Raw genomic sequence first — 14,132 nt, forward strand, 5'->3', positions numbered from 1 at the left:
CAATTTGGCAGGTGAGGTTAGGCAGTTGCGCACTAGGGAGATTTCTATATTTAAGGTTAAGTGGAGGCACCACCTAGTGGAAGAGGTCACTTGGGAGATCTAGAGCAAGATACGGACCCAGTATCCTTACCAGTTCGAGACTTCAAGTACATCTTAATCTTTAATTTTTGTGGATGAAAATTCCTTTAATAGTGGATATTGTAATGACACTTTAGGTCATTTTCCTAATTTCTACTTATTTTCACTGTTAGAACTTCTCTATAGCTGCCATAAGTCATTTATGACTTGCTGGAACTGACAGTTCGATTATCGGGCAGTTTGTTTGGTTTTTTAAGACAATTCTCTATTTTAAAGTCTTTGCTGGTTATTTGGTCACTAGGCTAAAACTTTAGTCAAACAACCTCGAATAAAAATTCTAATTGTTCCAGCAACTCCAAAATATCGATTATAGTCTAAGTGGACCATAGGTTTGTGTCCCGAGGCACCCAAACTCATTTTAAGAAATTAAACACACTGATGATGATATTGATTATACATAAGTCCAGCAAGTCCGGAGGATGATTATGATGATATATATACCTGTCAACGCCGGAGGATGATTATGATGATATATATAAATGACCAGCAAGATCGGAGGATGATTATGATGATATCTATATGCCCGACAAGGCCGGAGGATGGTTATGATGATATATACATGCCCGGCAAGACCGGAAGATGATTATGATGATGTTTATGAGAATATTGTTGAATAGCCATATTGGTTCAAGTTTAGATATACATATTATACTCTGATGATTTACTTATTATGATATGATGACATTGGGGGGTGAGATTGACAATTTAACTAAGTAAAAAATATGGAAATAGTGATAATGTGGTAAGATATAAATGGATTCTAGGGAAATAATGACTAGTTGATAAATTTTAGTCAATTGGTAAATAATGAATAATTGACAAGTGAATATTAGCCTCTATATGAAGATTAGTTAATAAGTGATGTTTAGTTGATAAAGGATGATTTATTGATATATGAGGATTAGTTGTTATATGATGGTTAGTTGATAAGTGTTCATTAGTTGGAAAATAATGACTATGGGCATTCAATGGTTGTAGTGTGACATGACCTGGAGGAATTCCAACTGTATTTTGAGAGTTGATAAAAGATGCTGGTAGGTTACTCTATCTTGTTTATACCTTCCAGTCTTATGGGGGCTTACGATGGGTTATTTACTAATCCACACTAATTGGCATATGGGAGACAATTTTGTAGTTATGATTGCTTGTGTTGATGCTTTATGTTATATTATGCTATTATTTTGGTTTATTTACTTATTTATGCTCATCGATGTTGGAGTTACTTCAGGTGTATATACCTTGAATTAGTTATGTTATCATACATTTTCTCATATTTATATTATGATTTAGGTCAGTCAACAAATGATGCCTACTGCGTACCCGTGATTTAAGTACTTATGCTACACTTCTATACCTTTTTGGCGCAGATTCGAGTACTAGTTTCCATCATTGATCGATATTTGTGTTGTGTTGATATCCGGAGATAAGGTGAGCTCTTATAGTCGGAGTCACATATTTCCTTATATCTTTTTATGTTCAATCTTTTGTTTCGAGACAGATGTTATTGACGACTCTAGATACTTGGGTTGTACTATTATTACTAATTTCTCTTTTACTGGCTTTACCAAGTCGTGGGATGGTATCTATGTTGACTATCTTTATCTATTTTAAATACCTTGTCATTTATAAGTTGTGTTGTTGATGTTCGCATATGTTGGGCATTTTCTACCAAGTTAACCCATTGTGTTTAACTCTGGATTACGATTTATCTTACTGACACAACCCAAACTGGGGACTAGTCATGTCGGGTGCCTCAAGTCCAACCGAGACTGGAGACTACCCCCAATATCCAACTATAATAGCCCTGCAACATATGTCAGATGAATTCTGAACATAAAACAAGATAGAGCAATAAATACTCAAAGACAAAAATAGAATCCATAACCATGACCAACCAACAATCCAATCAAATATCTAACCGGTGTCATCCCCAAACCAATATCAATGCCACGGATGACACCAATACCGACACCCGCCAGCCCATAGCAGTCATACAAAGCCTCTAACCAAAAATAAAAAACATCTGATAGGGATATGCCCCCGACCATAGCCAAAACCAAAGTCCACGAAATAAACAGAACTATGAAAGGTTATCCATAGCATGAAATGGAGTTTTTCGGAGTATGGAAGCTTAACACTTTATTCTGACACAGATGTTGTCCTTAAATCCAAGTCACTTAGAAGAATGAGTAATATGGCAGATTCCTGCATCGCATGGGGATACAATGCCCGAAGATCGGTTAGCGGGTGAATGCTAGCATGTACTCAGGAATAAGAATAAAATAATGCCAACATTTAAAACTAGGTAAATAACCAAGTGCATTCACATTCATATATATATATTCCACGTCGGTAAAGGAAACTAGGTTTAGCATGTGTTTAAATCATTAACCTAGGTTGTGTAGCTTGGCCGTCCTAAAACCATTCACGGTCTATATGGGTCCAGTGTTACCCCCTCAATGGTCCCCAGTGCGTATAGCTGCATGAACCGGAGATATTATAAGGACCGGGGATTCCCATGTACCCTTCGCCCTCCATGATACATATATACAAGTATAAACTTCAAGGATTCCCGTGTACCCCAGAAGTATATAGTCACCAAGACCAATACTCAAGTTAGCAAATATGAGTTTCTAGTGTCCGTCCATCAGACTCACACCTTTTCGGTTAGCTATCACAACCCACCATAATTGCCCAATTAAAACATTCAGCACATAACTAAACCACCTTTTCTGTCAAAGTCTGATCCTTAAAGCGTGTTTAGTGGAGTGTAAATCTAGCCCTAAAAGGTTGAGAAGTGTCTTCCCAAGTGAGAAATATTTTAAACCGTGTAGAATTTCCTTAATATAGACTTTTTTCATGTAGACCATTGAATAAGCTTTCCATCAATACCAATTTTCTCAAAATCCAACATCGGACGAGGAAGTTACGGTCATTTTACTAAAAGCAGTCAGAACCGCCCAGGTACAACGGTCGGGTTGATGGACCATTGAGCTTACGACAGACCATCGCTAGGACTGTCGTGCTGAGATAGTGTGGCCTCATCCTGGACAACGTGCGATGGACGATCCGACGCACTGTCACTGAGATCATCGCATCAAGACAATGTGTTCTTTTTCTAACCTAGGTGCGATGGATGATCCAAAGGACCGTCAGACTAAGTGATGGACCATCGCTTCGATCGTTACAGCCCCTGTTCAGTATTTTTAACTCGATTTTAAAAGGGATTTTTGGTCTTTTTCCACTCTTTTCAGCCCCTATTTATACCCGATCAAGGCTCACAACCTCATTTCTCATCTTCAATATCAAAAACTAGGGTTTCTACAAATTCAAAACCTTTCTTTATTCTTCAAGAAAAATCAAAAAAATTCAAGAAATCATGAATCTCTCCAAGAGCCTTCAACAAAGAGTTTCCTAAGGTATGCAGATGTTGATTCTTGGGTCCCTTTCATCTAAGAAGCTCAAGCATCCTTTTCTAAATTTCAAAGATGTTATGTTTATGAGTTTTCATGATTCATGTGGATTAAAATTGATAGTCATGTTATTATTAAGTTGTGATTCATTTTGTTTACAAGATTTTCAAGCTTTGACCCTAGTATGTGATATTCATGTGGTGTTCATGATAAGCCCTCTTCAAGTTGCTAGTTAAGTGATGTGTTCATGTCAATTAGGTATAGAAGTTGTTGAATAAGCAAAGCATGCTCCCCATATGTTTGATAAAATGCTTATGTGAAGAAATTAGAGCCATTATAGTATGTTGAATAGAAATCCCCAATTGTGTGCAAGACTATGCATGCCAAGTGTTTGTTGAAAAGCCTTAGTGAGGGAATTGTGGCATGATAGCATAAAATTCCCCAATTATGTGCTCTTTATACATGCTAAGTATTTGATGCAAGACCTTGTTGAATGGAGTATGAGCCAATAGCATGTTTATTAAAAAGCCTTAGTAAATTCCCCAATTATGTGCTCTTTATACATGCTAAGTATTTGATGCAAGACCTTGTTGAATGGAGTATGAGCCAATAGCATGTCTCCCTATATTATCTCATGTTTATGATTCATAAGTGTTTGAAGAAATGCTTTAATGATTGTGATGGTGAATGAATGTCCATGGTCATGAATGGTTATGTTTTACTTTTATGTTATCGAGTCCTGGGGGTATTTATACTTGACAATTTAGCTGTTGTATAGAGCCCATGTCAGTTTTCACGATAATCTCAGTCAAGCACGATTCTTAGAACTCAGTGAGTTACAAACTCAGAACTCTCAGACAGTTGTAGAACCTGAGAAATCCCAGATATCTCAATAATCTCAGTGTCGCTAGTATTCTAGCCTCAATTCAGTACTCAACTCAGATGTAGTAGTAATCAAGTGTTTAGTTCAGTCCTCAGTAGTATTCGAGTAATCTATCCCGAGCTCAGTATTATTTAGTCAGATAACGAGATTCAGTAGTATTTCGCCAGATACGAAACCAAGTGAATTCAGCATAACTCAGTCAGATCAGTCAAGAAACATGATCAGTATCAGATTCGACTCAGTTTAAGTTCAGTTGAGAATCGATTCAGAGTCTTTTAGTTGGGAGTAGGAGCTAGCACTAAGTGAGTGCAGGGATAGCGGCTCCCCGTTAGAGAGGCAGAGTCGTTAGGAGCAATCCCTGAACTCCAGAACTGCATAGCCAGCGCAGGATGTAGGAGTCACCCATTAGAAAAAGGCTTGACTATTATACTACCTTAGGCTTAACTTCCTGTGAGGGTCACCCGTTAGAGAGGCTTGACCAGAGTTGAGGTCTTTACCCGTGGCACAGTATTGACACCCTTCAAGCTGGGGTTATAGGTTGAACCCCACCAGTTTAGATTTGGGGCATGTCGGTTAAGTGAGCACTCCCACAATTGCAGTTTCAGTATTAATCTTTAAAGTAGAACTCAGAAATCGGGACTATCAGATACAGTCATCTATCTTAATAAGGAACTCAGATAGTTCCATTGACCCATGGACCACCTACTAGATAGGCATGGTCCCACATAAAGTTATTAAGTAATCTCATTATTAGATCCAGATGTCACCCATTAGATAGGCTTGATCTCAGTCTTAGATTCAGTTGAGTAATCTCATTATCAGATCCAGAGATCTTCCGTTAGATAGGCTTGATATCAGTCTCAGATTCAGTTGAGTAATCTCATTATTAGATCTAGAGATCACCCGTTAGATAGGCTTGATCTCAGTCTCAAATTTAGTTGGGTATTCTCATTATCAGATTTAGAGATCTTCTGCTAGATAGTTTGATCTCAGACATAATCTTTTCTTATCATTGATAGTAGATTTCGAGATCATATTTTAAAGAGGTTTGATCTCCGATTCAGTTAGTCGAGGGTAGAAAGTTCAGAATTCAGTCATTGATATGAGTAGATTCAGTTAATTAGCTTCAGTATCATCAGTTTTTGAGATCACTCGCTAGATAAGACTAATCTCAACTTCAGTACTCAGTTATTGATACCAGGAGATTCAGTTGTTCAGTATCTCATTATTAGTAGTGAGTTCTGATACTAGTAAAGCAGTATCCAAATTTCAGTATTTCGAGTTGTAATGTTTTCAGTTATGGTTTGTGAATTCATGCATATGTCCTCATTCAGTATTCTCATGATTATTCAGATAAGTAATTATTCATGCATAAGCCCTTGCATTTACCCTTACCTCATCTTCATAGTCAGTATATTCCTGTACTGACGCATTTATGCTATAGTGTTTTATTTCACACCATAGGTTCAGAGGCTCGAGATCCAGAGTACCCCTAGCAACTCAGTCCCAGTCAGCAGCAGTACGCGTAGTAGTAAGTCCTCTTCATTCAAGGATGATCCTTAGTTTATTATTGCATCAGATTTAGTTTATTTTCAGTAGACGGAGATAGTTAGGGACATGTCCCATCAACTCCACAGTTCAGATAGTTTAGAGGCTTTTCGGACAGATGTATCAGTATTCAGTTTTCAATTTTGAGTATTTTTTTGATGTTTTGAACCTTATGGCCAGTTTCCACATTTATTATCTATATTATGTAGTGTTTAGGTACAGATATCAGTGGAGGGTTAGGTTATGGTCCTTCAGAATCATGATCACTGTATTACATTTCGATTCTAGAAAATCGGGTCATTACATGAGTGCAACCAATCCATCCCCCAATATGACATTAAAATCTACCTATCTAATTCAAAACAGATCCACCAAAGTTTCTTTACTACCAACATATACCACACACAGTCTATAGACTCTTCTAGAAATCATAGAGTTACCTACCAGGGTAGAAATAGAAAAAAAGGTCCAAAACCACTACGAATCAAAACAAAATGCACGGGCACAAATGCGGCCACATAAAAAGGAGAGGACCCTAAATCAAGTAAACATACACATATAGAGAAAAGAGTTTCAACGTACCAATCACGACATCAGGCGATGCCTCAAACTCCTGTTGGGTAGTAAGAGCATAAAGACGATTTCGACCAATATCAGAACTAGATGGTGCACCCTTTGATGCTGTAGCTGATGATGAAGAAACTGGAACCTTGTTCACCCCCGAAGAAACCTTACCAATAGGACAGTTTCTAAGCATATGCCCTAGCTGACCATAATTGAAGCATATGTCCCTCTCCTCATCACAGAAACCCCGATGCAATCTAACATAAAACCTACAGAGAGATATAATGGAGCTGACTGGGCCCTACTAGCCTGAGATTGGGCACCCTGTGCCCTAAAGTTGTCACCACCATGGAAACTCCTATCACCCGACGGCCTTGGGTAAAGAGCACTAGCAATCGAGTAAGACCTAGAATTGCCCCACTTCTTCTTGGGGCACTTCTTACCATCCCTACCACTCTGTTATTGTCCACTACCCTACTTAGAGAACCTAAAATTCTTGCCCTGCCTCTCCCCTATTTCAGCTTACTTCTTCTTCTCTTTCTTTACTTGTTGTGTGTATACAACCAACCTAGAGATATCCATGTCTTTTATCAACATGGAAGCCTTACTCTCCAATATCAACTCTCTGGTCAACCCAAAAATGAACTTTTTCTTTCAAGCCCTCATGCTAGAAACCCTCTTCGGAGCATACCAAGACAACTGGTGAAACTTCAAGGCATACTCCTTGACAGACCTCTTACATTGCTTCAGATTAATAAACTCTTCTTCCTTTGCTTCCCTCAAATACTGAGGAAAGAAGCGATCTAGGAAAGCATTAGATAAATCCTTCCACTAATATGACTCAACACGTCAGCCTTTGTCTAGTCCCATTCCTCATACCACTGGAACACCACATACTTTAGCTGGTAGGTGATAAATCCCACACCCTCCACATTTGTGGCATGCATAACACAAAACATCTTTTCCATTTCATCCAAAAAAGCTTGAGTATCCTCTTCCACATTAACACAAGTAAAGGTCGGAAGGCTCAACCTCATGAACTGGCCAACCCTTGTGGCCTTAGAAGATGGAGTAACAGAAGCACCACGCCCAGCCTGAGAAGATACCAACTATGACAACATGTGGATAGACTGACAAAAATTAGCATTCATCACATCAGCCTGAGGAGCTCGGAAGGACAAGGGGAAAACGGTGGAACTCTAGGAGGACAAACAGGAACTAGACCCCTAGATGAGGTCTGGACCTTTTAAGTAGAAGAGGTCCTATTAGCATTGTCCTCAATTGGAACAAAAGATTTTTCGTGAGCTTTAAATCATCAAAAAGGCATATTATGAAAAGTGAACAAATAGGAATTAGGAAAGAATTCAGGACTCATACTCTATAGCTTGAGAAAAAAATACAAGAAAAAGAAACATTCCTAAATGCCTTGTAGCCTCTCCCTTATGAATGCGGCGTATGAATGTGGCGTGCTACATATCCTTAAAAGAGACTCTACTCGACACAGCTTTGTGGACGCCAAAGTGACCATGAACCTAGGGCTCTAATACCAATTAGACATGACCCAAATCGAGGCCTAGTTGTGTCAGGTGCCTCAAGTCCAATCGGGATAGTAGACCACACCCAATACCCAACCATAACTGACTTGCAACCTATGTCGGATAAATTCTGAACATATATCAAGATAGAACAATAAATACTCAAAGACAATAATAAAATCCATAACCATGACCAACTACCAATCAAATTAAATATACAATCGGTGTCAGCCCCAATACCAATACCAATACCAATACCAATGCTAAGGCTGACACTAATACCAACACTGCCTATGCCATAATAGTCATACAAAGCCTCTAACCAAAAATAATGAACATCCGATCGGGACATGCCCCCGACCATAGCCAAAACCAAAGTCCAAGAAATAAACAAAAGTACGAAAAGTTATCCATAGCATGAAATGGAGTCTTTCATATTATAAAAGCTCACTACTTCAGTATGACATAGATTTTGTCCCCGAATCCAAGTCATTAAGTAGGAGGAATAATATGGCCGATTCCTGCATCTCGTGGGAATACAGTGCCCAAAGATGGTTTAGGGGTGACGCTAGCATGTACTCAAGAATAAGGCTAAACTAATGCCAAGATTAAAAACCTGGTAAATAACCAAGTGTGTGTGTATATATATATATATATTTCATGTCAAAAAGGGGAATCGAGTTTAGCATGCGTTTAAATCATTAACCTATGTTGTGCAGCTTGACTATCCTAAAACCACTCATGGGCTATATAGGTCCAGGGTTACCCCTTGAATAGGCCCCAGTATGTGTAGTCGCATGAACTAGAGATAACATAGGGGCCAGGGATTCCCATGTACCTTCGCCCTCCATGATACATATATACAATTACAAACTTCGAAGATTCCCATGTACCCCACAAGATTTCCAGTTAAACCAAAACCATGGACACTAAGGACTTTTCAAACAATTTAAAATCAACCAAACAAATTAAGGTTCCATTATCCTATCATGCAATGCAAAGATTTCAAGAATAATCAAACTATGTGACAAAATCATTCTCATAGGCATTTTAACAAACATGTTGAGGGCATATAGTTTCAAAAACCAAAACCAAGTATCAATTAACCATTCTCATGAAATAACATGTTCAAACCCATAAATATAGCATGAATAAAACATGGGAAAGCATTATCAAACCATACCCAACCAAAACCCCCAACATGTATTTCAAAACCCAAAACCAATCTGCAATAATACCATGAACACCATTCATTAAAACATTTCTTTCGTTGAACTAACAATGAGGGAGGAGTAATATGCCTTAGATACCAAAGAAGACGGAGTAAAACCACCTTTGAGAGCCTTACTTGACTACTTTGAAGAAACCCTAGCCTCTTTTTTTAACCAAGAGCTTGAGAGAGATTTTAGAGTGTTTTGAAAGTGTTTAACTTAGGAATAGTAGGTTAATGAAGTTTCAAGAGTGTTTTAAGTCATGGGTTCAAGAGAAATTAAGAGGGTAAATGTCTAGAATATCCCCAACTTAAACTATTAAAATTTTCGCAGGTGGGTACGGTTGTACTCACTCGTACCCACATCATATGAGTGGTACCTTTCATTCGTACCTTGATCAGAATATTGGACATCCCATTCTATCCAACATATGAATCCTTAGACTAAATCGTACCCTACCATACGACTAGTACCCTTTAATTCGTACCCTAAGTAGAATGCCAAGGCTAGATAATGAACAACATATATTTTGGCACTATACTTCTCGTATCATGTACATACTACTCATATGGATTCTTATCCAACCTTGGACAGAAAACAACCAAGACCACACTGAGTAACATATGACCAAGACCCCTAAACTGTACCCACATCATACGACAAGTAAGAATGAGTCGTATGATGATCAAAAAGCTCAAACTTAGGAAATTTATAAAGGTCAGAACTCAAGGTATTGATATTACCTACTGTTGGGATAGAGTAGGTACCATCAATGCTCTTAAATATGGTCGGGACAAGGGCTAGACTTGTTATCAAAGGCTACACTCCAATTGAATGGATTGATTACCATGAGACTTTCTCTCCAATTTCTATGATGGCTCCTTCAAGGTAGTAATGACATTAGTAACTCATTTTAATTGAGAGCTACATCAAATGAATGTAAAAAGGACATTCTTGAATGGACATCTTAATGAAGAGGTATACATGTGTCAACCTGGGTTTATTACTAAGAGTCAATTGGTTTGCAAGTTATAGAGATCAATACACGAATTAAAACAAGCCTCCCATTAATGGTACATTAAGTTTGACAATGTTGCTACTTCCTTTGGGCTTGAGGAAAACGTTGTTTTCCACTGTATATATCTTAAATTCAATAGGAGTAAAAATTTATTTCTTAATTTTATATGTTTATGATATACTACTTTCTAGCAATAATCTGGGGGTGCTCCGAGTATTCTAGAATTTTTTCTTATAAAACTTTGAGATGAAAAATATAGATAAAGCCGTTTTTGTCATAGCAATAGAAATTCATTGAGATAGAATCAATAAAATAGTTTATCTCAAAGAGCCTAAATTGAAAAGGTTTTGGAGAGATTTGAAATGCATGGGTGCAAGCCTGCAATTGGTGAATTATTAAATGGGTCAAGTTTTATAAGAGCTAGTGTCCTCAAAATGCACTGGAAAAGGTACAAATGAAAGTTGTACCTTATACATTCACTGTGGAAGCCTTATATATGCTTAAGTCTATACTAGGCCTGATTTGAAATTTGTAGTTGGAATGCTTGGTAGATACCAAAGCAATCTCGAACAAGAGCATTTGGTATATGCAAAAAAGTTCATACAATACGTTCTAGGAACTAAAGACTACAGATTTTCCTTCAAGCATTCTGATCAATTAAAGTTGATTGGATATTCAGATTCTGACTTTGGTGAATGTAAGGACACACTAAAGTCCACTTCAACATATATATTCCTTTTATCAAGACGATCAATAACTTGAAAGAGTGTAAAAAGGTCTATTACAACATCATCTACCATGAAAGCAGAATTTGTTGTGTGCTAGGTTACGACACAAGCTATTTGGTTAAAAAATTCCATATCGTGATTTTTGATTGTCGACTCCATCATAATATATTCTGCCGACAATATAAAATAATTCACTAAACAAACATTACCACATAATATCTCAAAAATATTGACAAATGGTATATCATGAAATAAAGGAGTCAAATGACTATTTCTTTAATGATATTACCACTTTTATATGTTGGTGCGAATCGTCTTATTTAAAAATTTAATTTTTAGAGAGAAGTTTTTTTTAATTTATTTTTGAGTATCCAACAAAGGGATGGTAATGGAGCGGCGCGGATCATTTGCAAGGAAAATTCCACATAAATTCTTAAAGATTTGTCCTGTCCCGACCCACTTATTATATTTTATTATAGTAAACTTTTCTAAAAAAATAAGTCAGTTTCTCTTTCACTAATCAAACAAAAAACCCTCTATTTTCTTTTCTTAGCAAGAACACCCAAATTTGCAAACAATTTTAATAACCACAATATTTTATTTCTAGCAACTCAATGAATCTTTAATAAATGAAAAAAATAATTTAATATGATTCTTTTATAAATTGAAAAGTAAAAACCAAAAATAACTACAAATTAAAATAGTGGTGACGTAAAAAGATTTGTACCCCAAAAAAAAAAGATGATGATGGAAAGATTTAGAAAAATGAAGCTAAAACTGAAAGGTGTTAAAAAGCAGAACTTATCACCAACACCTACTCCACACTGCTAAGATTTTTAAAAAGTTTGTTCATTCAACCCCATATATGCAAGGTTTGAAATTCGCCCTACAGTGATTTAAATTCACATCATCTCATTGTCATTCCTACTTCAACACTTTATAACAATGAAAAAATGAAAACAAGAAAAATAAAAAGAAGAAAAACTAATTTTTGGCTAATCTGCAAAGAAACATTTTAAAATAGAAATATTCTTTCTATTAAAAATTATCTTAAAATAAGGATGACTTTATTTTTTATTTTAAAATAATAGTTGGTAAAAAGGATATATTTTGAATTACTTAACTAGTTGAAGGATATTTTTGAATTTATTAATGAAATTAAATAGTTCTAAATAAAAAATATGATAAATATAACATTAACTTATTTCAAATAGCAGAGTATATACTTTTTGTCCCTTACTATCATGACCCAAATTACGAATCATGATGGTACCTACTTTATTCCACCAGTAGGTAAGCTCAATCGTAACCCGGAGCTATAAGTAATGGGTTAGTTTGATGAAAAATGACATAAATATCAGGAATTCACAAGTAAAGATTTATAACAATAAACTAGACAGTAAAATAATATTAAAGATGGATAAGACAACAATGTCATCCCACGACCTAGTGGTGTTAATACAAGAGCTACTAACAAAAGAAATATGAGTATTATAATAGTCAAATACACCTTAGTCTCAAAATGAAAGACTAAACAAAAGTAGAAGAAGGGGAAAAGGAAAATCTCCATCTTCGAGAGTTCATCCTATCTCCAAACTCAAATCAACATGATCGTAGCATCAACGACGGATAGTAGTACTTGGATCTGCATCCAAAGGGTACAGAAGTATAGTATAAGTACCAAAGCAATGGGTACTCAGTAGGAATCATCGGTTGACTGAGTGATATCATAATATAAATATAATAAGAATGCGAGATAAATAAACTAAGTCAGGGTAAAAGGGCAAATCTGAAATAATGCTCCAAATATTATAACTAAATAACTGAAAAAATCATAATATAAAAGAAAGCATAACTAACACTACAAAATTGACCTTCATAAGCCAATAAGTGTGGAGAAGTAAATAACCTAACACGGGCCCTCCATAAGCCTGGAGAATGCAATCAAGAGAAGAATTAACCAAAAATCATACTGCGTAATTGTATCTCAAAATAGTAAGCGCAAGTCCTTCCATACCGTAAACATATAATAAATAACCCCTTAATGCCGGACTCAAACCTAAACTCATATCATCTTTCTTTGTCGGACCTAAAATAAAACTCATATCATCAATTGCCGGACTTGAACCGAAACTCATAAAATCAATAAATCACCGGACTTGAACCGAAACTAGTGTCAACTCCCAAGTACCAAACTAGAATAAGTATCATGTACCCAACCTCTTCAAACTCTTAAATATATAATTTAAACGGTAAAAGGCATCTATAAAGTCTAAAAGGAGCTAATAATAGTTCTGACCAATAACATATTTTACTGTGGTTTCCCAACTTATAATTTTTATATATTTACTAGATTTCTTAATATGAATACAAGATCCGTACGAGAGTTACTGCGTTCCCGGAACCCCTACGTAAGCCTCTAAATCTACCCCTGTATAGATGTGCTTCAGTTGTGGATTATGTAGCCTACGCAACAGGAACCAATAATCCGAAAGCAAAATCAAATTTTCCTCAGATAAGCTATTTAGGAAATGTACAAGTTGAAAGCAATCCACATTTATTTTCAATATTGTATAATTCAATATTTAGATTTCACAACTTAAGGAAATAAAAAAATCTGTACATTTGACTATTTCAATCTATTAATCTTTAGATTATATTTTCTATTTTAATTTTTAGAATGTATTAAAAGATTTTTTAATTTTATATGAAATTACACTAGATATGTTATGTTAAAAATTAACTTACTCCTATAAATAAAATTTTTGATCAAAACACCACTAATTGTTTCTAAGGTTGACATAATTACCATTAAACTTGTACATTTAATTAGGAATATATCAAGGGCAAACTTTAAAAAAAAAATTATATATACCTTTTTTATTTTGTAAAACAAGAACTGTTCTGGACCAACAATTAAAATGCCAATTATTTTGAATGAAAATGATTTTTTGAATAAAAATAATAGAGATTATCTCAAAGTCAAATAAGATGTTCAAAATTATAGTCCCAACGGGATAAATAACACCAAATTTTTGCTACAAAATTATATCGATATCAACTAATATTAATTTTGTTTATTTTTATTTATCAT

Source organism: Capsicum annuum, chromosome 5, assembly GCF_002878395.1.
Source record: "Capsicum annuum cultivar UCD-10X-F1 chromosome 5, UCD10Xv1.1, whole genome shotgun sequence".
Lineage (NCBI taxonomy): Eukaryota > Viridiplantae > Streptophyta > Magnoliopsida > Solanales > Solanaceae > Capsicum > Capsicum annuum.